Below are 26504 nucleotides of genomic sequence, written 5' to 3'. Positions count from 1 at the left end.
GGATTTATTTTGTCTCCGTCAACTATTGAAATGGACCCGGCCAAGGTACAGGCCATTTATGATTGGGTTCAGCCCACTTCTTTGAAGGCCCTCCAGAAGTTTTTGGATTTTGCTAATTTTTATCGGAAATTTATAGCTAATTTTTCTGGTATTGCCAAGCCATTGACAGATTTTACTAGGAAGGGTGCTGATGTGCTGAATTGGTCTCCGGAGGCTGTTTCTTCCTTTCAGGAGCTGAAGCGAAGATTCACTTCTGCTCCGGTTTTGCGGCAACCTGATGTCTCACTCCCGTTTCAGGTGGAGGTGGACGCTTCTGAGATTGGTGCAGGAGCGGTGTTGTCCCAAAAAGATCCTGTGACTAGAGTTGAGCGAAACGGGTCGAAAAATTTCAAAAGTCGCCGACTTTTGGCAAAGTCGGGTTTCATGAAACGAAACCCGATCCTAGGATGAGGTCGGCTACGAGGTCGGCGACTTACGCGCCAAAGTCGCGTTTCAAAAGTTTGTTTTGCGCTCTTTTTCAGCCAATCAGGATCCACGGACACTGTGGGCAACGTGATGACATAGGCAGGGGTCACCACCATCTTTCAGAAGGGCATGCAAGTGATTGGCTTGCTTTGGTGGGCGTCACAGGGGGTATAAAAGGGCGTGCACGCCGACCGCCATCTTACTTCTGCCGATCTCAGTATAGGGAGAGGTTGCTGCTGATTCTGTAGGGAGAGCGTTAGGCAGGGAAGAAGACAAAAAAACTGCTTCTGCTGCTAGCGATTTGGCCTGCACAACACACCAGTCACTGTGTGTGCAGTGCAAGGGGAGGCTATATAGTGGTGTATCAGTGGTGTTGGTTGTTGGGCTGCCTTCTAAGGCTTCCTGACATTCCTGCATTGCTGTTTACCCACTGCTCCGCAAACTGCTTTTTTAAAAGCAATCCCAATTTTTTTTTTTTGTCCTGCTGAGAAGAAAAAAAAACTGCTTCTGCTGCTAGCGATTTGGCCTGTACAACACACCAGTCACTGTGTGTGCAGTGCAAGGGGAGGCTATATAGTGGTGTATCAGTGGTGTTAGTTGTTGGGCTGCCTTCTAAGGCTTCCTGACATTCCTGCATTGCTGTTTACCCACTGCTCCGCAAACTGCTTTTATAAAAGCAATCCCAATTTTTTTTTTTGTCCTGCCGAGAAGAAAAAAAAACTGCTTCTGCTGCTAGCGATTTGGCCTGCACAACAAACCAGTCACTGTGTGTGCAGTGCAAGGGGAGGCTATATTGTGGTGTATCAGTGGTGTTGGTTGTTGGGCTGCCTTTTAAGGCTTCCTGACAGGCTGGCATTGCTGTTTACCCACTGCTCTGCAAACTGCTTTTTTAAAAGCAATCCAATCTCCCTTATCCTCTAGTCACTTTTGTCACAGCTGTGCCATCGAGGCCTGTGACATAGCGCTCAGATATCAGTGGGCCTCACACAATCCAAAAGTGTCCAGTGTCCACAAGTGTCTGCAGAAATTCAAAATCTCCATTATCCTCTCGTCACTTTTGTCACAGCTGTGCCATCGAGCCTGTGACATAGCGCTCAGATATCAGTGGCCCTCACACAATCCAAAAGTGTCCAGTGTCCACAAGTGTCTGCAGAAATTCAAAATCTCCCTTATCCTCTCGTCACTTTTGTCACAGCTCTGCCATCGAGCCTGTCACATAGCGCTCAGATATCAGTGGGCCTCACACAATCCAAAAGTGTCCAGTGTCCACAAGTGTCTGCAGAAATTCAAAATCTCCCTTATCCTCTAGTCACTTTGGTCACAGCTGTGCCATCGAGCCTGTCACATAGCGCTCAGATATTCATTGGGCCTCACACAATCCAAAAGTGTCCAGTGTCCACAAGTGTGTGCAGAAATTCAAAATCTCCCTTATCCTCTCGTCACTTTTGTCACAGCTGTGCCATCGAGCCTGTGACATAGCGCTCAGATATCAGTGGGCCTCACACAATCCAAAAGTGTCCAGTGTCCACAAGTGTCTGCAGAAATTCAAAATCTCCCTTATCCTCTCGTCACTTTTGTCACAGCTGTGCCATCGAGCCTGTCACATAGCGCTCAGATATTCATTGGGCCTCACACAATCCAAAAGTGTCCAGTGTTCACAAGTGTGTGCAGAAATTCAAAATCTCCTTTATCCTCTAGTCACTTTGGTCACAGCTGTGCCATCGAGCCTGTCACATAGCGCTCAGATATTCATTGGGCCTCACACAATCCAAAAGTGTCCAGTGTCCACAAGTGTCTGCAGAAATTCAAAATCTCCCTTATCCTCTAGTCACTTTGGTCACAGCTGTGCCATCGAGCCTGTCACATAGCGCTCAGATACTCATTGGGCCTCACACAATCCAAAAGTGTCCAGTGTCCACAAGTGTGTGCAGAAATTCAAAATCTCCATTATCCTCTCGTCACTTTTGTCACAGCTGTGCCATCGAGCCTGTGACATAGCGCTCAGATATCAGTGGGCCTCACACAATCCAAAAGTGTCCAGTGACCACAAGTGTCTGCAGAAATTCAAAATCTCCCTTATCCTCTAGTCACTTTGGTCACAGCTGTGCCATCAAGCCTGTCACATAGCGCTCAGATATTCATTGGGCCTCACACAATCCAAAAGTGTCCAGTGTCCACAAGAGTGTGCAGAAATTCAAAATCTCCCTTATCCTCCCGTCACTTTTGTCACAGCTGTGCCATCGAGCCTGTGACATAGCGCTCAGATATCAGTGGGCCTCACACAACACAAAAGTGTCCAGTGTCCACAAGTGTCTGCAGAAATTCAAAATCTCCCTTATCCTCTCGTCACTTTTGTCACAGGTGTGCCATCGAGCCTGTCACATAGCGCTCAGATATTCATTGGGCCTCACACAATCCAAAAGTGTCCAGTGTCCACAAGTGTCTGCAGAAATTCAAAATCTCCTTTATCCTCTAGTCACTTTGGTCACAGCTGTGCCATCGAGCCTGTGACATAGCGCTCAGATATTCATTGGGCCTCACACAATCCAAAAGTGTCCAGTGTCCACAAGTGTCTGCAGAAATTCAAAATCTCCCTTATCCTCTAGTCACTTTGGTCACAGCTGTGCTATCGAGCCTGTCACATAGCGCTCAGATATCAGTGGGCCTCACACAATCCAAAAGTGTCCAGTGTCCACAAGTGTCTGCAGAAATTCAAAATCTCCCTTATCCTCTAGTCACTTTGGTCACAGCTGTGCCATCGAGCCTGTCACATAGCGCTCAGATATTCATTGGGCCTCACACAATCAAAAAGTGTCCAGTGTCCACAAGTGTGTGCAGAAATTCAAAATCTCCCTTATCCTCTAGTCACTTTGGTCACAGCTGTGCCATCGAGCCTGTGACATAGCGCTCAGATATCAGTGGGCCTCACACAATCCAAAAGTGTCCAGTGTCCACAAGTGTCTGCAGAAATTCAAAATCTCCCTTATCCTCTAGTCACTTTGGTCACAGCTGTGCCATCGAGCCTGTCACATAGCGCTCAGATATTCATTGGGCCTCACACAATCCAAAAGTGTCCAGTGTCCACAAGTGTGTGCAGAAATTCAAAATCTCCCTTATCCTCTCGTCACTTTTGTCACAGCTGTGCCATCGAGCCTGTGACATAGCGCTCAGATATCAGTGGCCCTCACACAATCCAAAAGTGTCCAGTGTCCACAAGTGTCTGCAGAAATTCAAAATCTCCCTTATCCTCTAGTCACTTTGGTCACAGCTGTGCCATCGAGCCTGTCACATAGCGCTCAGATATCAGTGGGCCTCACACAATCCAAAAGTGTCCAGTGTCCACAAGTGTCTGCAGAAATTCAAAATCTCCCTTATCCTCTAGTCACTTTGGTCACAGCTGTGCCATCGAGCCTGTCACATAGCGCTCAGATATTCATTGGGCCTCACACAATCCAAAAGTGTCCAGTGTCCAAAGTGTGTGCAGAAATTCAAAATCTCCCTTATCCTCTCATCACTTTTGTCACAGCTGTGCCATCGAGCCTGTGACATAGCGCTCAGATATCAGTGGCCCTCACACAATCCAAAAGTGTCCAGTGTCCACAAGTGTCTGCAGAAATTCAAAATCTCCCTTATCCTCTCGTCACTTTTGTCACAGCTGTGCCATTGAGCCTGTCACATAGCGCTCAGATATCAGTGGGCCTCACACGATCCAAAAGTGTCCAGTGTCCACAAGTGTCTGCAGAAATTCAAAATCTCCCTTATCCTCTCGTCACTTTTGTCACAGCTGTGCCATCGAGCCTGTGACATAGCGCTCAGATATCAGTGGCCCTCACACAATCCAAAAGTGTCCAGTGTCCACAAGTGTCTGCAGAAATTCAAAATCTCCCTTATCCTCTCGTCACTTTTGTCACAGCTGTGCCATCGAGCCTGTGACATAGCGCTCAGATATCAGTGGGCCTCACACAATCCAAAAGTGTCCAGTGTCCACAAGTGTCTGCAGAAATTCAAAATCTCCCTTATCCTCTCGTCACTTTTGTCACAGCTGTGCCATTGAGCCTGTCACATAGCGCTCAGATATCAGTGGGCCTCACACAATCCAAAAGTGTCCAGTGTCCACAAGTGTCTGCAGAAATTCAAAATCTCCCTTATCCTCTAGTCACTTTGGTCACAGCTGTGCCATCGAGCCTGTCACATAGCGCTCAGATATTCATTGGGCCTCACAGAATCCAAAAGTGTCCAGTGTCCACAAGTGTGTGCAGAAATTCAAAATCTCCCTTATCCTCTCGTCACTTTTGTCACAGCTGTGCCATCGAGCCTGTCACATAGCGCTCAGATATCAGTGGGCCTCACACAATCCAAAAGTGTCCAGTGTCCACAAGTGTCTGCAGAAATTCAAAATCTCCCTTATCCTCTAGTCACTTTGGTCACAGCTGTGCCATCAAGCCTGTCACATAGCGCTCAGATATTCATTGGGCCTCACACAATCCAAAAGTGTCCAGTGTCCACAAGTGTGTGCAGAAATTCAAAATCTCCCTTATCCTCTCGTCACTTTTGTCACAGCTGTGCCATCGAGCCTGTGACATAGCGCTCAGATATCAGTGGGCCTCACACAATCCAAAAGTGTCCAGTGTCCACAAGTGTGTGCAGAAATTCAAAATCTCCCTTATCCTCTCGTCACTTTTGTCACAGCTGTGCCATTGAGCCTGTCACATAGCGCTCAGATATTCATTGGGCCTCACACAATCCAAAAGTGTCCACAAGTGTGTGCAGAAATTCAAAATCTCCTTTATCCTCTAGTCACTTTGGTCACAGCTGTGCCATCGAGCCTGTGACATAGCGCTCAGATATCAGTGGGCCTCACACAATCCAAAAGTGTCCAGTGTCCACAAGTGTGTGCAGAAATTCAAAATCTCCCTTATCCTCTCGTCACTTTTGTCACAGCTGTGCCATTGAGCCTGTCACATAGCGCTCAGATATTCATTGGGCCTCACACAATCCAAAAGTGTCCACAAGTGTGTGCAGAAATTCAAAATCTCCTTTATCCTCTAGTCACTTTGGTCACAGCTGTGCCATCGAGCCTGTGACATAGCGCTCAGATATCAGTGGCCCTCACACAATCCAAAAGTGTCCAGTGTCCACAAGTGTCTGCAGAAATTCAAAATCTCCCTTATCCTTTCGTCACTTTTGTCACAGCTGTGCCATTGAGCCTGTCACATAGCGCTCAGATATTCATTGGGCCTCACACAATCCAAAAGTGTCCAGTGTCCACAAGTGTGTGCAGAAATTCAAAATCTCCTTTATCCTCTAGTCACTTTGGTCACAGCTGTGCCATCGAGCCTGTCACATAGCGCTCAGATATTCATTGGGCCTCACACAATCCAAAAGTGTCCAGTGTCCACAAGTGTCTGCAGAAATTCAAAATCTCCCTTATCCTCTAGTCACTTTGGTCACAGCTGTGCCATCGAGCTTGTCACATAGCGCTCAGATATCAGTGGGCCTCACACAATCCAAAAGTGTCCAGTGTCCACAAGTGTCTGCAGAAATTCAAAATCTCCCTTATCCTCTAGTCACTTTGGTCACAGCTGTGCCATCGAGCCTGTCACATAGCGCTCAGATATTCATTGGGCCTCACACAATCCAAAAGTGTCCAGTGTCCACAAATGTCTGCAGAAATTCAAAATCTCCCTTATCCTCTAGTCACTTTGGTCACAGCTGTGCCATCGAGCCTGTCAATAAGCGCTCAGATATTCATTGGGCCTCACACAATCCAAAAGTGTCCAGTGTCCACAAGTGTGTGCAGAAATTCAAAATCTCCCTTATCCTCTCGTCACTTTTGTCACAGCTGTGCCATCGAGCCTGTGACATAGCGCTTAGATATCAGTGGGCCTCACACAATTTAAAAGTGTCCAGTGTCCACAAGTGTCTGCAGAAATTCAAAATCTCCCTTATCCTTTCGTCACTTTTGTCACAGCTGTGCCATTGAGCCTGTCACATAGCGCTCAGATATTCATTGGGCCTCACACAATCCAAAAGTGTCCAGTGTCCACAAGTGTCTGCAGAAATTCAAAATCTCCCTTATCCTCTAGTCACTTTGGTCACAGCTGTGCCATCGAGCTTGTCACATAGCGCTCAGATATCAGTGGGCCTCACACAATCCAAAAGTGTCCAGTGTCCACAAGTGTCTGCAGAAATTCAAAATCTCCCTTATCCTCTAGTCACTTTGGTCACAGCTGTGCCATCGAGCCTGTCACATAGCGCTCAGATATTCATTGGGCCTCACACAATCCAAAAGTGTCCAGTGTCCACAAATGTCTGCAGAAATTCAAAATCTCCCTTATCCTCTAGTCACTTTTGTCACAGCTGTGCCATCGAGCCTGTGACATAGCGCTTAGATATCAGTGGGCCTCACACAATTTAAAAGTGTCCAGTGTCCACAAGTGTCTGCAGAAATTCAAAATCTCCCTTATCCTTTCGTCACTTTTGTCACAGCTGTGCCATTGAGCCTGTCACATAGCGCTCAGATATTCATTGGGCCTCACACAATCCAAAAGTGTCCAGTGTCCACAAGTGTCTGCAGAAATTCAAAATCTCCCTTATCCTCTAGTCACTTTGGTCACAGCTGTGCCATCGAGCTTGTCACATAGCGCTCAGATATCAGTGGGCCTCACACAATCCAAAAGTGTCCAGTGTCCACAAGTGTCTGCAGAAATTCAAAATCTCCCTTATCCTCTAGTCACTTTGGTCACAGCTGTGCCATCGAGCCTGTCACATAGCGCTCAGATATTCATTGGGCCTCACACAATCCAAAAGTGTCCAGTGTCCACAAATGTCTGCAGAAATTCAAAATCTCCCTTATCCTCTAGTCACTTTGGTCACAGCTGTGCCATCGAGCCTGTCAATAAGCGCTCAGATATTCATTGGGCCTCACACAATCCAAAAGTGTCCAGTGTCCACAAGTGTGTGCAGAAATTCAAAATCTCCCTTATCCTCTCGTCACTTTTGTCACAGCTGTGCCATCGAGCCTGTGACATAGCGCTCAGATATCAGTGGGCCTCACACAATCCAAAAGTGTCCAGTGTCCACAAGTGTGTGCAGAAAGTCAAAATCTCCCTTATCCTCTAGTCACTTTGGTCACAGCTGTGCCATCGAGCCTGTCACATAGCGCTCAGATATTCATTGGGCCTCACACAATCCAAAAGTGTCCAGTGTCCACAAGTGTCTGCAGAAATTCAAAATCTCCCTTATCCTCTCGTCACTTTTGTCAAAGCTGTGCCATCGAGCCTGTGACATAGCGCTCAGATATCAGTGGCCCTCACACAATCCAAAAGTGTCCAGTGTCCACAAGCGTCTGCAGAAATTCAAAATCTCCCTTATCCTCTCGTCACTTTTGTCACAGCTGTGCCATCGAGCCTGTGACATAGCGCTCAGATATCAGTGGGCCTCACACAATTTAAAAGTGTCCAGTGTCCACAAGTGTCTGCAGGAATTCAAAATCTCCCTTATCCTCTCGTCACTTTTGTCACAGCTGTGCCATCGAGCCTGTCACATAGCGCTCAGATATCAGTGGGCCTCACACAATCCAAAAGTGTCCAGTGTCCACAAGTGTCTGCAGAAATTCAAAATCTCCCTTATCCTCTAGTCACTTTGGTCACAGCTGTGCCATCAAGCCTGTCACATAGCGCTCAGATATTCATTGGGCCTCACACAATCCAAAAGTGTCCAGTGTCCACAAGTGTGTGCAGAAATTCAAAATCTCCCTTATCCTCTCGTCACTTTTGTCACAGCTGTGCCATCGAGCCTGTCACATAGCGCTCAGATATCAGTGGGCCTCACACAATCCAAAAGTGTCCAGTGTCCACAAGTGTCTGCAGAAATTCAAAATCTCCCTTATCCTCTAGTCACTTTGGTCACAGCTGTGCCATCGAGCCTGTCACATAGCGCTCAGATATTCATTGGGCCTCACACAATCCAAAAGTGTCCAGTGTCCACAAGTGTCTGCAGAAATTCAAAATCTCCCTTATCCTCTCATCACTTTTGTCACAGCTGTGCCATCGAGCCTGTCACATAGCGCTCAGATATCAGTGGGCCTCATACAATCCAAAAGTGTCCAGTGTCCACAAGTGTCTGCAGAAATACAAAATCTCCCCTATCCTCTCGTCACTTTTGTCACAGCTGTGCCATCGAGCCTGTCACATAGCGCTCAGATATCAGTGGGCCTCACACAATCCAAAAGTGTCCAGTGTCCACAAGTGTCTGCAGAAATTCAAAATCTCCCCTGTCCTATAGACACCTTGTACCTTGTTTTACATTACTATATAGTTTGTTGGATTTTGTCTACATTTCTACCAAAAATGAGGAAGGCTGGTGGAAGAGGCCGTGGAATTGGGTGGGGGATGCCAGCTGGTAATGATGGTGTTGGTGGTGGATCTGATGGTAGTGGCAAGAGCAAAATAGGACCGAATGCAGGAGGTGTTGAGCCTGCGTCATCGACTGGCTACATAAGGCCTCGAACGCTTAGTTTTCTAGGAGTTGGCAAACCGCTTTTAAAGCCAGAGCATCAGGAAAAAGTTTTGTCTTACATTGCTGACTCAGCCTCCAGCTCTATCGCCTCCTCTTCTTCAGTTGTAAAAAGTAAAAGCACTGAGTCGTCATTGGAGGCTCATGTTCATGAACCACACCTTTCCTTGTGTCCTTCACCCCAACCAAGATTGAAGGATGATGCAGGCCATACTACTGATTACTCCATGGAGCTGTTTTCACATACCATGCCTGGATTATCAAGTCAAATGGTGAATTACCCAGGCCAAGATGAATCTGACATGGAGTGCACTGATGCACAGCCGCTGATGGATGATTCTGCTGGTACATTCACTCAGAGCACTACATTGTCCTCGCAGTGTACAGAGCCAGATTCTGACCCTGATGAGACTCAGGTGCCCCTTCCCGCACACTATACCACCATACACGGTGACACAGAGGAAGGTGCACATGACATAGAAGAGGAGGTGATGGATGACCCAGTTGTTGACCCAGATTGGCTTCCATTGGGGGAAGAGGGTGCTGCTTCCAATAGCTCAGATGAGGAGCATCCACAGCAGACATCGACATCGCAACAGCTGTTATCTGGCAGGCCCGGAGCACTCCAAAGACAGGTTCCAAACATCAAAAGAGTTGCTGGACAGCTTGTCCAGAGGGTCAAAAGATCACAGCGTGCTAGGCCGCAAAATGTCTGCCAAAGCAGGAAGAGTGCAGTGTGGCACTTTTTTGACCAAAATCCTCATGATCAGGCCAAGGTTATCTGTAAGAAGTGCGCAAAGACCTTTAGCCGAGGGAAAAATCTGAAAAATTTGAATACCAGTTGCATGCTTAGACATTTAACCAGCATGCACTTGCAAGCGTGGACACAACACCAAACCTCAAGTGCCACATGTGCAACTGATCACAACGAAGGTAGTCAGCAACGCTACATTGTTTCCCCCACTGTAAGCCCACCGGTTAGCACAGCAGCAAATGTTGAGGTGTCGTTGCAAGGCCACAGCAGTCAGGGAATCCCACTGTTATATCAACGAAAGACTGATTCTAGGCCATCAGAAAGAACACCAAATCCATCACCATCATCAACCCTCTCTCAGTCCGCCCTGTCCACCACTACTTCCACCATATGCAGCTCTCAAGTCCAGCTCACCCTCCCAGACACTATGAGTAGGTCAAGAAAGTACTCAGTCTCTCATCCGCGTACACTGGGTTTGAACGCCCACATTGCCAAAGTAATCTCGTTTGAGATGATGCCCTTTCGGTTGGTGGAAAGCACAGCTTTCCGCGAACTCATGGCCTATGCAGTACCACGCTATGACCTACCCAGTTGCCACTTCTCTCGCAAAGCCATCCCAGCCCTCCACCATCATGTGAAAGACCGCATTGTCCATGCACTCAAGCAGTCAGTGAGCGGAAAGGTGCACCTCACAACTGATGCATGGTCCAGTCGGCATGGCCAGGGCCGTTACGTGTCCATCACTGCGCACTGGGTTAATGTGGTGGATGCAGGGTCCACAGGGGACAGCGGTGGTGGGACAGTGCTGCCTAGCCCACGGTATAGGAAACAGTTGGCTGTAGGCGTTCGACCCTCCTCCTCCTCCTCCTCCAGAAGCGAAAGCTCGTCCACAGAGCGCAGTCATACGAGCACTCCATCTGCAGCTGCCACTGTTGCACACGATGTGTCCCCCTATCGAGCAGCTAGTGGAAAGCGTCAGCAGGCTGTGTTGCAGATGATGTGTTTGGGCGACAGACACACCGCCGAGGTGCTGGCCGAGTACTTGAAGCGACAAACTGAGTCATGGCTGGGCAGTGTACATCTTGAGGCAGGCAAGGTAGTTAGTGATAATGGCCGTAATTTTGTGGCAGCCATAGCCCTTTCAAAACTCAGCCATATACCTTGCTTGGCTCACACCTTGAACCTGGTGGTGCAGTGCTTCCTCAAAAATTATCCGGAGTTAACAGCCCTGCTCCAGAAGGTGCGAAGACTGTGCGCGCACATCCGCCGGTCGCCTGTACACTCCGTTCGTATGCAGAAGCTGCAGCGATTGCTCCACCTTCCCAACCACCACCTCATTATCGACATTGCAACAAGGTGGAACTCCACCCTGCACATGGTGGAGCGGCTGTGCGAGCAGAGGCAGGCCATAATGCATTTGTGGGAGGATACACGGCCAGGCACTTTGAGAGCAGACATGGAGTTGACAGGTGTGCAGTGGTCGAAGCTGAAAGACCTCTGTAAAGTCCTTCAGTGTTTTGAGGAATGCACACGGCTGGTAAGCGCAGACGACGCCATCCTAAGCATGAGCATCCCACTTATGCGTCTGCTCATGCAAACTTTGACGCACCTTAAGGAGCAGGCGTCTGCAGCCAATGTTGATGAGGAGGAAGAGGAGGAGGGAATCCTTGATGACATTCAGCCATTGTCTGCTCAGGGACCTCTCCTGGACGAGGTGGAGGAAGAAGAGGAGGAGGAGGATGATGGGGATGATTACTTAGGGGAGGAGGATGCATCTCGTGGGGCAAGTGAAAATGTTGGCGTGGCAAGGTCTGGTACAGGGTTTGTGCGTGACTGGAGGGATGTGGATTTGCCAGAAAGTGCTCCTCCAACCAGCACTCGCAGTGCATCATTGACACCGGGAACATTGGCCCACATGTCAGATTATGCCTTGCAGATCCTAAAAAGGGACCCACGCATTGCCAAAATGATGAACGATGACGACTACTGGTTGGCCAGCATCCTGGATCCACGCTATAAAGGCAAATTACAAAACATCATGCCACAGGAGAACCTTGACCTAATATTGGCTAATAAACAAGCAACTCTGGTAAATCGGTTGTTTGAGGCATTCCCAGCACACAGCAGCGGTGATGGTTCTCACACGAGCCGTACGGGCCGGGGGCAGCTTGGCAGAGGTGTTCGTGGTGCACACAGCAGAAGTGGCGTTGGAGACAGGGGTTTCATGACAATGTTGTGGACTGATTTTTCAAGTACCGCTCACACAACTGGTAATACTGCATCGATGGAAAGTGACAGGAGACAGCAGTTGTCAACTATGGTTACAAACTACTTTTCCTCCCATATCGATGTTCTCCCACACAGGTCATTCCCCTTTGACTATTGGGCCGCTAAACTGGACACCTGGCCTGAATTGGCCCAATATGCCTTATAGGAGCTCACTTGCCCAGCTGCAAGTGTGTGAATGTGTACGCTATCCATACATGTTATCCGGGGATACAGTACCCTTTCTAACCTTTGTGCAATCACGTGCAATCCATACTGGGCCTAACACCGTCTGAGCCTGCCTCCTGATGTACAGACATATATTTTGAATGTGTACGCTATCCATACATGTTATCCGGGGATACGGTACCCTTTCTAACCTTTGTGCAATCACGTGCAATCCATACTGGGCCTAACACCGTCTGAGCCTGCCTCCTGATGTACAGACATATATTTTGAATGTGTACGCTATCCATACATGTTATCCGGGGATACGGTACCCTTTCTAACCTTTGTGCAATCACGTGCAATCCATACTGGGCGTGAGAACGGCTGGCGAGCTGTTAAGCAAGCTACAGCACCTGTGGTTTGCACACGTAAGTTTTTCATTTTTTCAGGAATGATGGTTAGGCCTAATTCCGGAACTGCGGTTGACCTGCACTTACTGGGAAATCATTGTTCGCGGGTAATAATTGTCATCAGTGATCCCCATCACTAACGTTGTTCAGCGGGTTATCTGCACCTGTAAGCGACAAACGCTGGCCTTTTCAGTGTAGCGCACATGCAGCCACGGACATGTAATGGCATGACACACCAGTTATTGGCCAATCTTATGTGCCAGAGTCTCACGTGTCCCTCTGGTAAGCCGGACTCGGACCGCGGGGCATGACAGAGTCTCGTTCGTTAACGGAATTAAGCTTGCAATGTGTGCATCTGTTCTGTAGCTGGCATGGTTGAGGTTTCCCAGGTGGAGTCGAATTTAACCGTAGGCTCCACTCCTGGTGGTGCCCTTTTGGACATTCCTTTAAGGTTCAGCTTTGCAACCATACTGCCCACGTAAAACAAACACTTTGCCTTCATGAACGCTGTTTGGAGGGTCATGACTCGTGGGAATAACGCCGCCCAATCAGTTAACCTGCTAGAGAGATCGTTCGTTGCTCCCAAGCATGACATCACACTCCCTAGGAAGAAGGTAATGCCACTGTGGCGACCGTACTCCTGGGGGCGACACAAGTGCACTGATGCCCAGCCACTGCTCGACGAACCTGCTGGTACATTGACCCAGACCACTACATTCCCCTCGCACGCTACACGGCCTGAATCTGACCCTGATGAAACTCATGTTACCCTTCCCATATACAGTTCCATCTTACACGGTGACAAAGAGGAAGCTGCAGATGAAAGTGCAGGTTCGGCCCACCCGCCATCAGACACACCACCGTACTATCAGGGGCCCTGTGCCAGTGCCGTCGCCAACAAGTGGGCCCCCCCCTGCTTGCTCAGGATCACAGCACTTGCAAAGTTGAAATACTGTGCAGTGAGATGGAAGATGGGGACGACGAGGAGTCCAGACAAGTACAGGGATTCCCTAGCGAGACTTATTTGATTGTTTTCAATGTTGGGACAGCAATTTTTGGGGAGCACTATACTCTGGAGAATGATAGATGGTGCCCACCATACACTGGAACATTCCAAAGGTGGACATCAGACACTGGAGCAGCATTTACAGGGCCCATTATACACTAGAGCATTAGAAATGGGGCCCATTATGTTTGGAGCATTATTTGGGCCCATAAGACAGTGGAGCTTCATCCATGGGGACCAACATGTACTGTAGCATTATGTGGAGCTCATCATATACTGTTTCAAACATTATATGGGACCAATGATTCTGTATGGAGAAATAGATGGGCCTCGTCATGAGATGTAAAAAGTGAAGTATTTTTCATTGTACTATACCGCTATTTCTCTGCCGTATCGGAGCATGATGAGTTGTGGTATGTGTTAAAGGGGCGCTCTTTCGCCCAGGGCACATGGAAACCTGGAGCCAGCCCTACCCCCCCACAACTTTAGCCAAATAACCCCCATTTTTCAGTGCGTAACTTGTATTATGAAGTTAATTAAGGTTGACAAGCTTAAGTAAGAAGAATTGATGCTTTTGGCATTCAAATGGGCACTGTAGGTGTGTTTCCTGTCCTCCTCTCACTGCCGACTTTTATTCCCCATTGACTTACATTGGGTTTCGTGTTTCGGGACGACCCCGACTTTTCCCTATAATCGGACGATCTTGCTCGACCCGACTTTTGGAAAAGTCGGGTTTCACGAAACGAAACGCGACCCTAAAAAACCAAAAGTCGCTCAACTCTACCTGTGACATCTAAAATGAATCCTTGTGCCTTCTTTTTTCCTGAAAGTTCTCTCCATCCGAGCGTAACTATGATGTGGGGAATTGGGAACTGTTGGCCATGAAATGGGCATTTGAGGAGTGGAGACATTGGTTGGAGGGAGTCAAACACCAAGTCGTGGTCCTTACTGACCACAAGAATTTGATTTACCTGGAGTCGGCCAAGCGCTTGAATCCTAGACAGGCTAGGTGGGCCTTGTTTTTCACACGTTTTGATTTTGTGGTCTCTTTTCTTCTGGGCACTAAGAATGTCAAGGCAGATGCCCTCTCTAGGAGTTTCCTTGCTGATTCTCCTGTTGTGACTTAGCCTGCTACCATCTTAGGCGAGGGGGTAGTTCTTTCTGCCATCTCGCCCGATTTGAGACGTGCTCTGGAACAGTTTCTGGAGGACAAACCTGAGTGTTGTCCCAGTGGAAAGTTGTATGTTCTTGACCAGTGGAGGAAGAGAGTGATGTCTGAAGTTCATTACTCTGCATTGGCTGGTCATCCAGGTATTTTTGGTACTAGAGATCTGGTGAGTCGGTCTTTTTGGTGGCCCGCCTTGTCTCATGATGTCAGGAATTTTGTGCAGTCCTGTGGGATTTGCTCCCGGTCTAAACCTTGATCTCGCTCTAAACCTTGATCTCGCTCTAGTGGCTTGTTGATGCCTTTGCCGGTGCCCAGGAGGCCATGGACCCATATTTCAATGGATTTTTATCTCTGATATGCCTGTCTCTCAGAGAATGACTGTTATTTGGGTGATTTGTGATAGATTCTCTAAGATGGTCCATCTTGTACAACTCCCTAAGTTGCTATCTTCCTCTGAGTTGGTGCCCTTGTTTTTGCAACAGGTGGTTCGCTTGCATGGGATTCCTGAGAACATTGTATCTGACAGAGGAGTTCAGTTTGTGTCTAGATTTTGGAGGACTTTCTGTTCCAAGCTGGGAATTCAGTTGTCCTTCTCCTCTGCGCTTCACCCTCAGACCAATGGACAGACGGAAAGAACAAATCAGACTTTGGAGTCGTATTTGAGATGTTTTATTTCTGCCGATCAGGATGATTGGGTTTCATTTTTGCCCTTGGCCGAATTTGCTTTAAATAATAGAGCTAGTTCAGCCACTTTGATGTCACCTTTTTTTTGTAACTTTGGTTTTCACCCTCGATTTTCTTCAGGGCAGGTGGAGCTTTCTGCCTGCCCAGGTGTTGACACTGTGGTGGAGAGAATGCACCAGATCTGGGACCAAGTAGTGGATAAGTTGTCTCTCTCCAAGGAAAAGGCCCAGTGGTTTTCCAACCGGCATAGGACCGTTGGTCCCCAGTTTAAGGTGGGTGATCTGATTTGGTTGTCATCAAAAAATATCGCTATGAAGGTGGCTTCTCCTAAGTTTAAGCCTAGATTTATTGGACCTTACAAGATTTTGGAGATTATTAATCCGGTCTCTTTTTGGTTGGCTCTTCCTGTCACATTTAAAATTCATAATGTGTTTCATAAGTCCTTGTTAAAGAGGTTTGTTGAACCAGTAGTTCCTGTGGTGGCACCTCCTGACCCTATATTGGTTGAAGGTAACATGGAATATGAGGTAGAGAAGATACTGGATTCCCGTCTGGCTAGACGGAGACTCCAGTATTTGGTTAAGTGGAAGGGTTATGGTCAGGAGGATAATTCCTGGGTCTCTGCCTCTGATATTCATGCCGAAAGATTGGTGCATGCCTTTCATCGGGCTCACCCGGATCGCCCTGGTGGCATAGATGAGGGTTCGGTGACCCCTCCTCAAGGGGGAGGTACTGTTGTGAGTTCATTTTTCCCTTCACTATTGAGGTCTGATGAACTCCCTCCTCTGGTGAAGGAAAGTAGTGAGGCTGATTATCAGACACCTGGGCAGCTAGATGATGACTGGGTGGCTGGAATTGAGGACTGGATATAAGGCTGCCGACGCCCTTCTTCCTGGCTGGTGATTTTCCTGCTGGATTCTTGGAGACCAGTCTGATTCCTGCATCTCAAAGCTAAGTTTTTCTGCTCTGCTTTGTACTCTTCAGTTTTGTTTTTTGTTTTGCCTTGTTTTTTGGGAGTTCTGCCATCCCCAGCCGGGGGTGAGCTGAATTCCATTTTTGTCTCTGATCTGTTGATCTTTTGCTCTGTCTTCAGAATATACCTGTAACGTCCGTCTGCGGTTCTGGGCTGCAGCCAGGCAACACCCCGAGAAACACTGATACCCTTTACCCCTATACAGGGATCTGGATTTACAACAGAGCCCAGGAGGTACTGTCTGAATAGGAGCAGCGGCCAGAGCAGGACGGTCGTCAGAGTGAAGTACAAAAACGGCAGGCAATAGCAGAGTCAATTTCAGGCCAAGGTCAGAGTCAAAAACCAGGAGGGCAGCAGAGGTACAGAATCGTTAGGAAGTAGCAAAGTCAGAATATCCAGGCCAAGGTCACAAACCAGGAGAGTAGCAGAAGTACAGAATCATCAGGCAAAAGAGGGGTCAGAAATCCAGGCTGAGGTCAGAGTCAAACAGAAATCAATCACTAAGTAACACACAGGGGAACCAAGAATATATCCGGCGGCTTGCAAGACCAGTCCCAAGGTATTTGAGGGATCAGGTCATCCCTCACAGGTTCCTGGACTGGTGATGTCATTAGGGCCGCCCCCAGGACCAGGCCAGATGGAGTTGCAGTAACCCCCTGATGACTGACAGAGGGGCGGAGCCTGCGCCCACCAGATGCCTGCGCAGGAGCCACTTCTCTGTCACCACCATAACTCACGGGCGGACCACGGCGCCTCCCAGTGGCCGAGGCAGGAACAGCTGTCCCCGAGTCTGACAGTGAAGTGGCGGTCTGGCGCCTCCTAGTGGCCGTGACCGGAACAGCAGGCCTCGAATCCAACGGTGACGTGACAGACCGGCGCCTCCTAGTGGCTAAAGCTGGGACCATAGGCCCTGAGTCTGACGGCGATGTAATAGAACCACGGCGCCTCCCAGTGGCCGAGGCAGGAACAGCCGTCCCCGAGTCTGACGGCGAAGTGGCGGCCCGGCGCCTCCTAGTGGCTGCGACCGGAACAGCAGGCCCCAAATCTGTCGGAGACGTGACAGTACCCCCCCTTCCAAGAGGGGCCTCCGGACCCTCAAAACCTGGTTTGTCAGGGTGAAGGAGGTGAAACCTTCTAATTAGTGCTTTTGCATGGATGTCCCGCGCAGGGACCCAGGACCTCTCCTCCGGGCCGTAGCCCCTCCAGTGTATCAGATACTGTACGGACCCTCTTACAAGGCGGGAGTCAAGGACACCCTGGACTTCATACTCCAAGGACCCTCCGACCGAAACGGGAGGAGGAGGGGACGGGACAGGGTGAATTGGGGAGCGGTACAACTTGAGGAGAGACTTGTGGAAGACATTGGGTAATTTGAAAGACAGAGGGAGTTTTAAACGGAAGGCCACCGGGTTAATCACCTCTATAATCTCGTATGGACCAATAAATCTGGGACCCAGTTTGGCAGACGGTACTTTAAGCTTGATGTTTTTGTTGGAGAGCCAAACTTTGTCTCCAACTCCCAGGTGCGGTCCTTTGGATCGCCGTTTGTTCGCTGCTGAGGTCTGTCTAACCCGGGCCCCTTTCAAGTTAGAGTTTACCTCAGACCAAATGGTTTTTAAACGATGTATATTTTTCTCTACCCCAGGAAGCTCCGACATTCTGGCCGAGAATGAGCCAAAGCGCGGATGCAGCCCGTGGTTGCAGAAAAAGGGGGTAGACTTAATGGAGTCCTGATACTGATTGTTTAGGGCAAACTCGGCTAGTGGCAGATGTTCTGCCCAATCGGACTGGTGTTCTGAGATGTAGCAACAAAGGTATTGCTCCAGAGCCTGGTTGACACGTTCGGTTTGCCCATTGGTTTCAGGGTGGTAAGCCGAGGAAAAAGATAGCTCAATACCAATGCGTTTACAGAACGCCCTCCAGAACTTTGACACGAATTGGGTACCCCTGTCAGACACAATATTGACCGGGGCACCGTGTAAACGTACCACATGTACAATAAACAGTTTACTCAACGTTTCCGAGTTAGGTAACCCCGACAGGGGGACAAAATGACATTGTTTACTGAACCTGTCCACCACCACCCAGATACACGTCTTTCCATCTGAGGATGGTAGGTCCGTAATGAAGTCCATGGAGATGTGGGTCCATGGACTCTCGGGGATGGGCAAGGACTGGAGCCAGCCGGCAGGGCGAGTATGGGAGGACTTGGCGCGGGCACAGACCTCACATGCTAAGACATAATCTTTGCAGTCCTTAACCACCGTCGGCCACCAAAAATTCCTAGTTATCAATCTGGCGGTATTATTGAGACCAGGATGGCCTGCTAAGACAGAGTCATGTGATTCTCTAAGCACTTGTAGGTGAAACGCAGGCGGAACAAACAATTTGTTGGGTGGCGTAGTGTCAGGGGCTTGTTCTGGGGATTTACGGATCTCCTCCAGAAGGTCCAATGACACTGCGGACACAATGATCCCAGTGGCCAATATCGGAACTGGTTCACAGTCCTCGGCTTGTGAGGGGCAGAAACTGCGAGAGAGGGCATCGGCCCTCACATTTTTTGTACCAGGGCGGAAGGTGATTATAAAATTAAACCTAGAGAAAAACAATGCCCACCTTGCTTGTCTAGGATTTAACCTTTTTGCTGATTCTAGGTATGTCAGGTTCTTATGATCAGTAATTACCGTGATCTTGTGTTTGGCGCCCTCGAGGAAGTGACGCCATTCCTCGAAGGCCCATTTAATTGCCAATAGTTCCCGATTCCCAATATCATAGTTTTTCTCCGTGGGAGAGAATTTGCGGGAAAAAAACGCACATGGACGAAGCTGAGTGAGGGATGTAGTGCCTTGTGATAGCACTGCTCCGACTCCGACTTCAGAGGCATCCACCTCCACAATAAATGGACGGTCCAGATCCGGCTGAACCAAAACTGGGTTGGCCACAAAACTCTCTTTTAACGTAGAAAACGCCTGAATTGCTTCAGGATTCCAGTTGGCCACGTCCACCCCTTTCCGGGTCAGATCCGTGAGTGGCTTGGCAATCTCTGAGAAACCTCTAATAAACTTGCGGTAATAATTAGCGAACCCCAAAAATCGCTGCAGCGCTTTCAGCGATTTTGGTTGCACCCACGCCTTAATAGGCTGGACCTTGGCAAGATCCATGCGGAAGCCTTTACCTGAAACCATGTATCCTAAAAACTGTACCTCCTCAGCAAAAAAGACACATTTCTCCAGTTTAGCAAACAAGGAGTGTTCACGTAGTCTTTGTAGCACAGAACAGACGTGTTGAGAGTGTGTCAGAGGGTCAGCAGAGTAAATCAGAATGTCATCTAAATACACCACGACATACACCCCACAAATGTCTCTAAAAATATCATTAACAAAGTGCTGAAATACGGCAGGTGCGTTGCTGAGTCCGAACGGCATAACCAGGTACTCAAAATGGCCAAGGGGTGTATTGAAGGCCGTTTTCCACTCATCTCCCTTTCTTATGCGGACCAGATTATATGCCCCCCGGAGGTCAAGTTTAGTAAACCAACAGGCTCCTGTTAGCTGATTAAAAAGATCAGGGATGAGTGGAAGCGGATACTGGTTTTTTATAGTGATTGCATTCAACTCCCGATCAATGCAGGGTCTGAGACCACCATCTTTCTTCTCCACAAAGAAGAACCCAGCTCCAACTGGAGAAATGGACGGTCTGATAAACCCTTTTCTTAGGCTATCTGCAATATAGTGATTCATGGCCTGACGCTCTGGGCCAGAGAGATTAAATATTCTTCCCTTAGGGAGACGGGCATCCGGAATCAGATCAATAGGGCAATCATACTCTCTGTGAGGGGGTAGCTTTTCAGATTCTACAATAGAAAAGACATCCTCAAAATCTCTGAAAGCAAATGGTATGTGGGGGGTTTTAACTTTAACTTGGTTTACTGCCAAGGATATGCAATTTTTCTGACACTGTGGGCTCCAGCGTACAACGTCACCCAAGTGCCAGTCGATGACAGGATTGTGCTGGCGTAGCCATGGCATACCCAGAATAACTGCAGAGGTTAAATTGTCCATCACAAAAAATGACACCAGCTCAGTGTGTAAGGCTCCCACAGACATAGCAACCTTGGCAGTAACAAACTTAACCCCCTCCTGAATAATGGACGTGCCATTAATAGCCGTGGTTTTAATAGGGGCATTAAGTTTTAGTAGAGTTACACCCAGATTCCTAGCAGTCAAGGAATCCATAAAATTTCCTTCAGAGCCACTATCCACATACGCATTTAAACACAGCGATTTCTGACCACATGAAACTGAAATGGGTAATAAAACTTTAGCCGCATCTGCGGGCAATACCTGAGCCCCTGGGCAACCATAGCCAGAGTAGTTGCCCAGAGGTCGACGTGCCAGGAGCATGGATCTCTGAGGTGCAGCTCTCTCCCTGAAGACTCCAGACTGCCGCATAGTTGTCCAAGAAAATGAGAGAGATCTTCCAGGCTGTGCACTGAAACAGGTGTTCAGGCTAAAAATCAGCTCAGTCAGAAGAAGAAAAAAAAAGTTCAGGGAGACTGCTTTTGTATATGTTGGGTATATACACAAGAAGCAGTTAATTTTATGGCCGGATATAATGTAACGTCCGTCTGCGGTTCTGGGCTGCAGCCAGGCAACACCCCGAGAAACACTGATACCCTTTACCCCTATACAGGGATCTGGATTTACAACAGAGCCCAGGAGGTACTGTCTGAATAGGAGCAGCGGCCAGAGCTGGACGGTCGTCAGAGTGAAGTACAAAAACGGCAGGCAATAGCAGAGTCAATTTCAGGCCAAGGTCAGAGTCAAAAACCAGGAGGGCAGCAGAGGTACAGAATCGTTAGGAAGTAGCAAAGTCAGAATATCCAGGCCAAGGTCACAAACCAGGAGAGTAGCAGAAGTACAGAATCGTCAGGCAAAAGAGGGGTCAGAAATCCAGGCTGAGGTCAGAGTCAAACAGAAATCAATCACTAAGTAACACACAGGGGAACCAAGAATATATCCGGCGGCTTGCAAGACCAGTCCCAAGGTATTTGAGGGATCAGGTCATCCCTCACAGGTTCCTGGACTGGTGATGTCATTAGGGCCGCCCCCAGGACCAGGCCAGATGGAGTTGCAGTAACCCCCTGACGACTGACAGAGGGGCGGAGCCTGCGCCCACCAGATGCCTGCGCAGGAGCCACTTCTCTGTCACCACCATAACTCACGGGCGGACCACGGCGCCTCCCAGTGGCCGAGGCAGGAACAGCTGTCCCCGAGTCTGACAGTGAAGTGGCGGTCTGGCGCCTCCTAGTGGCCGTGACCGGAACAGCAGGCCTCGAATCCAACGGTGACGTGACAGACCGGCGCCTCCTAGTGGCTAAAGCTGGGACCATAGGCCCTGAGTCTGACGGCGACGTAATAGAACCACGGCGCCTCCCAGTGGCCGAGGCAGGAACAGCCGTCCCCGAGTCTGACGGCGAAGTGGCGGCCCGGCGCCTCCTAGTGGCTGCGACCGGAACAGCAGGCCCCAAATCTGTCGGAGACGTGACAATACCTGAGTGCTGATATAGTCTTTTGAAGCCTAGCGACTTCACGCCCTGTTTTTCCTATCAGTCGGTTGGCTCATTTTTATAGGGTTTTTATGGATGGCAGACAGCAGCTTTCCTATCCTGTCTTATGTAGTTAGCTTGGGCCCCATCATTTGCTCAACCTATCTTTCTATCTGTGTTAGTGTCTTCATCTTGCTTCACCGTCATTATATGTTGGGGGCTGCCTATTGCTTTGGGGTCTGCTCTGGGGCAGTTTAGTTTCCCCCTTTCTGTCTTTAGGCTATATAGTTCTCCGGCTGTGATCGAGGGGTCTAGGGCACCGTAGGAACCCCCCACGGCTACTGCTAGTTGTTGTGGATAGGTTCAGGGGTCTGCAATCCGATAGCTGCCAACCTCTCTGGTTTTTCTGGACTTAGCTGGTATTTTGTTTTTTCCTCCTTCGGTGACTCATCATAACAGGCCAGGGTGTTTTCTAAACTTGATCTTAGAGGGGCTTACAATTTGATATGCATCCAGAAGGGTGATGAGTGGAAAACGGCGTTTTAATATATGAGGTAGAGATGAGCGACTGCCTTTTTTAGGGTCGAGTCGGGTTTCATGAAACCCGACTTTCTCAAAAGTCGAGTCGAATGAAATCGGCCTACTATCGTTAAAAGTCGAAGGTCCAGCTGAACACAAAAATCAATGCAAGTCAATGGGGAAGCAAAGTCGGCAGGGAGTGGAGGATATCATCTCATTGCCCACAGTGTACGTCCTTGCTCAGTGGCTGAAAAAAGTCAGGTGCAAGCATTCTGGGAAATCTGACTTTGGTGCTCAGGTCGGCGACCGCATGGCCGACCTCATGCTATTGTCGGGTTTCGCGAGGCGAAACCCGACTTTAGCGAAAGTCGGCGACTTTTGAATTTGACCAACCCATTTCACTCAACTCTAATCTGAGCGAAACAGGTCAAAATCTTATCTAATGCACCTGCTGTGTTTCAAAATTTTATGAATTATATTTTCTCTGATTGCATTGGAAGATTTGTTTTATTATACCTCGATGACATTCTAATTTTCTCGCCAGACTTGGACACTCACCAGTAACATGTCTGTGCTGTGTTACAGAGATTGAGAGAGACCTCTCTGTTTGCTAAATTAGAGAAATATGGTCATCCAATCAGGTTCAGGGGTGTGCTGAGCTGTCAGTGTGTTGATTGACAGCTCAACTGGCAAATATGTGATTGGGAGGCGTTGGCTGTCTCCTAGTGTTCACTATCCCAGGTGATCGCCATGTCTACTTATCTGAGCAGCTTCTCCTAGACCAGTGCCAGATGTACATTCAACAAGTGAGGTTTGTGCTGGTGCATCGCTAAATGGTCGCTAGTGAGCTGCCAAACAGGCAGATCTCACCAGCGATGCAGCAGCGGTCGGCGGTCGTTACTTACCTGTCAGACGTGGCGATGATGACGTCTTCCCGCCCGCGTCCATGTATCGCTCGTTGGGAGGGGGGCACAACCCGAGAGTCCGTATAATTCATCCATATGACAGAAATCTCACTACAGTCGCTGACAAAGCAATAGCGATATGCACGTTGAAGTGATGTGAGGGGGTTGTGGTGTGCTTCTCTGGTCAGTGTTCATGCCTTCAGACCTATAATTTGCTTAGGGACCTTTTGTCATGATCCATGCTGGATCAGGACTGATAAAAAACACAGGTAACCTTTTTTTTTCTTAAGCTGTGCTTAAGTTTGTTTTTTTCCCCCAGTGGCCATTAGGATTATTGCACTGTGGTGTCTTTTTTCTAAATTTGCCCCTGGTGGTGGTGAGCCTCATTGCACTCTGGTTTCTTTAGTTAGTGCACATGATTATCATGCAGGTGTGATTGCTCTAGCTCTGCTATAAAAGAGTCACAGGTGTTGCAATCAGTGTTGGTGATAGTGGTCTTTTCAACCATCCTTGGTGGAGGAAGGAGCTGGAGAGCGTTCCTTGCAGCACTGTCTTAGCCCTGGTGTGGAAGGAGTCAGAGGGAATTTTCTTGTACGTAGCTCTGACAGAGCTTGGTGGCAGCTATTCAGGAGGAGAGCTGCAATCTGGTGGTGGACTCTGTTGCCAGGAGCAAGTGCAACAGAGTAAAGCTAAGTGGTGTTTCCCTTTTTGTGTTTTTCCTTAGTGTGTATTAGTACAGCGGTGGGGCCAGTGCCTGCACCACCCAGCTCCCTAGCAAGGGATAGGTGTAGGGTGTGCTAGGGCGACAGGTTCCTGATCGGCGCCCGGTGCAGAACCGGCATAGGGAACGTTAGGAGCATTAGGGACACTGACTCAGGGGAGTGCAGGAGGTCTCCACGTCCCCTTTCCCTATCGCAGGGCCCACCGTTGTAACTGCTTCCCCTTTCCCCGTGTCTTGTTGTTGTAGTACCGGCCTGCTCGCCGTGTCACACAGGACAGTATCACGTGCCGCGTCTTGTAGTTTCAGTTACCGGCCTGCGGGTCGCGTCACACAGGACGGGTCAGCATGACACCTTTACAGTTTCCCATTTTGAGATCTTTACATGGTTGCACTGTGGTATAATATATATTCGCTATGAATTTAATTGATTGGCCATGGAAAAAAAGACATTAGCCTGCTTTCTGATGCTTCAGCAGTGAAAAAAGTGGTGCTGTTTTTTTTTATAACCGAACCCCAAATTGAATCTCAAAATGTTTGAATTGTTGTTAAACCAAGAGTTTCAAAGAAATTTGCCTCATACACGATCCAACGTGGATCGATCATCTCATCTCTAATTATCAGCCCAAGCATTTCAGGTCATACAATCTTTTGATCTGTGCAATCTGAGTGTATTTAGGTATCATTATATTTACTGAAAAATTCAAAAGTAATAATAAAATCTTTACATGACCAATGTTACTAAATTTGAAAGTGATGTTTTTCAAGATCCCTCATATTCTAGAATATTAGCGCATACCTTATGCTGCACAATAGTTTATTTACCATCTTTTATATTACTTATTCTTATGAATACAAGTAATTTCATAATCATTAAAAATTCATGAATGAATATTTGGCTGCAGAACGCCTTTCTCAGGGCCAAGAAATTTACAACCTTCTTACTGCTTGACATTTAAAAAAGTTTTTCAAGTAATTTAAAGGGAATCTATTACTTTATTTTTTACATTTTTATTACTTAATTTGAAACATAAAATATTTTATTTACATCTGTAGATTTTTTTAATACTATTTTTGTATATAGAGTTATAGGAGCAGTCATTTGCCTGGGCTGATGCTCTGCCTATTAGCAATAGAGAGAAAAGCTTTACAGCATTCGCATGGACACATTATAGCTAGAGATGACCAAATTGATCTGTGGAAAATAAACTTTGAGGCAAATTTCTTGAAATATTCAGGCCTGCACACATTCAAATAGTTTGCCATTTTATATGAGCTGACTGTTCCTCTCCCCCAGCAAAAAATGTCCACAAGCTGCTGAATCCTTAGGATGAGCTAAGGACATCAGTAGTATCACCTTCGGCTTCCCCATAATGTCATGTAGCTATCATATCCCTAAAGGCCCCGTTACATTTAGCGATGCATCAGCGATTCCGACCACGATATGACCCGGTCAGGATCGCTGGTGCATCGCTAAATGGTCGCTAGTGAGCTGCCACACAGGCATATCTCACCAGCGATGCAGCAGCGGTCGGCGGTCGATACTTACCTGTCAGACACGGCGAGGGTGACCATCTTCCGCCTGCATCCATGGCTCACGGACGGCGAGAAATGGGCCAGGCCGATCTCGCGCGGTCACCGATAACCAGCGGGGGAGCTGGTCAGTGGTGAGTATCACATGTAGCGATATTGCTAATGATATCGCTGCTGCGTCACAAAATCGGTGACACTTTAGCGATATTGCTAGCGATATCGCTATGTGTAACAGGCCCTTAACTCTAGTGTCTAGTGCAGTCAATCAGGGGGACTATCACAGTCAAGAATTAGGATAAGATCTGTTTTACCACCTATGTTTAAATTATCAGATTGGAGACACATATACACCACATCATTATTATGAGCAGGCTGGTTTTGTATCACGGGAACCCTGCCTTGCAATTGTGGTTGATTATAAAGGTTTCCAAATTTGGTTAGGTTTTTACAAGTTCTCGGTAAAGGAATAGAATAGTAGACTTAGAATAGAATACTTGTGTCTAAAATGTATGTGAAATCAAAATGGACATGGAATCTTAAGAAAAAAGAAAACAAACAAAAAACCTCATGCTATGGCAAAAAATGTGATTGACACTAGCAATAGCATCACCGGCAATTTTTCTTATGAACCATTCTTGCACTAATAGTAGGAAATGCATGTCACAATTGGCCTACTTTGACTCTGGCAAGTGAATCAGTGGGGAGGCAGCAGAGGGCATAATGGAATATCTGTCACATCACTCGTCTCAGTCACATCGGGATGAAGTAGCCTCTGACAGAGACACCATCAGCTTGAGTCAATATTCTGTCATGTCCACATCCTTCACTGCTATAAATAACACTCATTGTTGAAGATCACAGAATTTCCATT

This window comes from Dendrobates tinctorius, unplaced genomic scaffold (genome assembly GCF_039654945.1).
Source record: "Dendrobates tinctorius isolate UK_male_01 unplaced genomic scaffold, ASM3965494v1 ptg000084l, whole genome shotgun sequence".
NCBI lineage: Eukaryota > Metazoa > Chordata > Amphibia > Anura > Dendrobatidae > Dendrobates > Dendrobates tinctorius.
This window is presented reverse-complemented; position numbering follows the sequence as displayed.